Raw genomic sequence first — 3811 nt, 5'->3', positions numbered from 1 at the left:
TTTTATCGTTATTTCCATGGCAAGTGCTCGTCTGATCTCCAATCTCTGGTCCCCCTCGCCAATCTTTCACGAAAAACACCTAACTGAAACCACTGTCAATAATTTTCCCCACTCTTTATCTGTGCCTAAATCAAAACATAGATTCCATGAACAAAGCTTCTTTCTTAGAACTGCACGGCACGCCTGTGGAACTCTTCCGTTTGCCTCTAACCCACTCGACTACAACTTGGATGTCTTCAAGTCCAACATAAACAAATTCCTGATGAACCGCCTCCTTAAGTAAGACACTTTATCAAATCTCCAATACTAACGATTACTACGATATTAGCCGATTGATTACTGTACACGCAATAACCCTTAACCCCGAGTGGCTTCCGGCCCTTGATAAGTGGTGGGCACCATGTAAACAAAAAAACAATAATAATAATAATTTCTATTTTCTTGCAGTCTTCCGTTACTTTTTGTAGGGTTAGGTTGAGTTCATTTTTTAATTTTGTCATTATCTATCGACAGATAGATAATGACAAAATAAATTAAATCACTTCAAGCTATGATTGTACGGCACAATCACGTTGACACACCGGTTCTCGCCAGATCACCGAAGTTAAGCAACGTTGAGTCTGGCCAGTACCAGATGGGTGACCATTTGGGAAGGCTAGGTGCTGTATGTACCTTCACACTCGCCCTGTAAAAAGAACTCCTCGCTACAAAAGCATCTACAAAGTTGTGGATGGCCTATGCCCCTTAGGGACTCAAGGCTATGGATGGATGGGTGAAAGCTATGATTGAATTTGCGCATACGTAAAATTAATAAAAAAAACAATATGTCGGCAAGTTGAAAGGAACATTTTGCATTTCAACTTTCCGACATATTTCTGTACGCATTATTAATCGCCATTTTGTAAACAAATCTAAAATAAACCTAAGGAAGATAACTCAAGCAATACAAACTTGCGAGATTTATGTTGTAATGTCCACGAATTCCCATTAATCGCTTTAAAATTATTTTCTTTATAAAAATAAAACTACTTGATCAATTTACGTGATTTTTGGAACACGATATTTTTCATTCCGTAACAGGTACGTACATCATACATAGTTTTCTTTATTATTGTTTTTAATATAAGGTGAATTCTGGACAAGAACCAAAGTTATTATGAGATAAAAGAAATATTCTTTAAAAATCGGATAAATCATTAAAAATTATTCGGTGCAAGTCCATAGTTCAACCTAAATTTTGAAAAAATACCAAAAAATACACAAAAATATTTTCAGTCATGTACCCATCACGGAACGAAAATGTCATATTCCAAAAATTACGTAAATCGATCAAGTAGTTTTTTTGTTTAACAAAGAAAAGAAAATCTGATGGGTAAGCAAGAAGAAACTGTCTCGCGTCGCAAACTTAAAAAAAAATAAAACATAGTTAGATAACTTCACAATAATTCAAACTTGCGAGATCGGCATTGTAATACTAACGATTTTGCACTAATCACTTAAAATCGTTTAAAAATGATTTTTTTTTTTTTTAATAAAAAATACTTGATAAATTTATGTGATTTTCGGAATATGACATTTTCGTTCTATCACTAAGATTTAAAGATTTATCTGTATTTTTACTCCCGTTTTAAAATTGCCCTTTTCAGAGGAACGTATTATAGGCTTGTGCCCCACGGAGACACCGTTTTTTATTTTTTTGTGTGTGTTTTTTTGTTTGTTTTTTTTTTTTTTACTTGAGCACCTGCCCTGAAAAAGTTATCTGCTGTGGAATTACACCCAGATTTCTTGTGTAATTCGATTTATTCAAAACGCCGATGAATAATTTCACCGCCTCCTATTCGGCTAGAGATTTTTATCCACGGCCCTCGAAAATCAACAGAGATTAGAGCATTCCTGTAATAATCTTTTCTCTATTGATTGCGGTATAAAGCTGGTTCTGTGTAGTTCTAGGAGGTCCACCCTACCAAGCTTTACCATCTCTCTTTGAGAAGGAATTAGTTTATTGCTAATCCCTTTAGGCGTACTCATTAAGGAATATCGACGGGTCTGCCCAGGCATTTTTTTGCAGGTAGTGGCCTTCTTACCTTCCGACCCTGATGTCACAGTTCATGAAATAACTAAATATTAAAGGGTTAGTTTATTGCTAATCACCTGAGATGCCCTTACCAGGGAATGTCTTCTTACAGGTTAGAGTGCCTTTCTTTAACGGCGCTGACTTCTCAATCCCATTTTTCGACACTGGTGTCTAAGTTCTTGCAGTGGGAGAGAACTAAACCCTCACCCTCTCCTCGAGGAGTCGAGAACAGAAAAAGATAAAACATTTTATGCCTGGATTACCTTATTCACATGGGTTGACTGTTTCTTAAGGACCCTATTCAGTGACCTCTCGAACTTTGAAGTGAGAGGTCACTCGTCAACAAGCAACCTGGAAAACATTAACGACCAACACTTGTCGTTTCTTTTGTCGCGCGATGATTCATCGAGCGGACATTTAAGAACTACAAAGAAAAAAGAACGGATTCAGCCTTAAGATACGTTCATTCGATTTGTTCTTAAGATACGTCCATTTGACTTGTTCTTGATACGTCCATTCGATGTGTTCTTAAGATACGTCCATTCGATTTGTTCTTAAGATACGTCCATTTGATTTGTTCTTAAGATACGCCCATTTGACTTGCGCGTTTAGCGAGTAAATGTGCTCATGTGAGTGAGTGGTAGGATATGTTGTCTGTCCTTGCACTAACTGAACATATACTACACTTTGACCTTTAAGATTAAACGTCCGATTCCTGTCGACTTCTAATCCGCATTATTGGTATGGCATGTCGAGTTCAATCAGTTCCACTGTATGAATTTCACTGATAGTCTTGAGAAAGGCATGAATCTATATATCCCCCGTCTTCAGCTAAAATTAGGTTTAACAATTCCTCAGACACCTCCGATATTACTATTTTATTTTCTGCTCCCCCCCTCTCCCTTTCTCTCCCCCCTCTCTCCCCCCTCTCTCTCTCTCTCTCTCTCTCTCTCACACACACACACATACATTCCGATACAATTACCGATTCCGATTCTTTATAAATCTTTAACTATAAAATTGTTTTTTTTTTGTTTTTGTTTTTTTCGAATACCGTAAACGACGTTAATGGTGCATATATTTTATCAAACGTAAAAACTTGTGGGGATGATCTTTAGCTTATATCTTTTCCACAAGCACCTGCGGGAGCTCGGCGAATACTCGGTGGATGTCTGCGATCAAGCTAGTTTTAGTGCTGTGGGAGGTCATATTGATGATGTTCTCGACGTATGACCAAAACCAAGTAGTTCAGCTGGTTCAGGTCGGAGGAGGAGGGAGGACCGGTGAGAGAAGGGTACAAAGTCATAGCACTCCTTCTGAAGTCAAGTCTGAGTCTCTTTGGATTTGTGGGCCAGTGCCGGGTCCTGCTGCTGATTGCAGTAGAGGATCACCACTAAGTGCGTCAAAATTGTTGGTGAATTTGTGACACACCTAACACAAAAATTCGAATAAAATATTTAAAAAAACTCGCAATTTCTCGTTTTAAAGTGGGTAGTTTATTTTCTTTATGTAATATACTTCAAAAATAAACTATTAAAGTTGTTTAGAAAATAATAGAAATTTTATTTTTTATTAACAAAAAAAAATAACAGTGCTTACAAAGTGTCTACGCGCTTTCATGCAACCATTTTGTTTACGTAATGAAATCAATTGAATTTTACAAGTTAAATTTTTTTAAATTTTTTTCACTTTAAAAATCTATCAAAATTTTTCTATTGGTTCAAGTTTTACGATATT

The 3811-nt window shown here is 36.6% G+C and overlaps 1 pseudogene; it reads left to right on the top strand.

Moving 5' to 3' along the window:
• The first annotated feature begins 554 nt into the window (after positions 1-554).
• LOC145261297 (5S ribosomal RNA) lies at positions 555-671 on the top strand (annotated as a pseudogene).
• Positions 672-3811: the final 3140 nt, after the last annotated feature.

This window comes from Euprymna scolopes, chromosome 37 (genome assembly GCF_053919585.1).
Source record: "Euprymna scolopes isolate OS-2025 chromosome 37, ASM5391958v1, whole genome shotgun sequence".
NCBI classification, from domain to species: Eukaryota; Metazoa; Mollusca; class Cephalopoda; order Sepiida; family Sepiolidae; genus Euprymna; species Euprymna scolopes.
The sequence above is the reverse complement of the archived record's forward strand: the minus strand, read 5'-3'. Positions and strand labels throughout refer to the sequence as shown.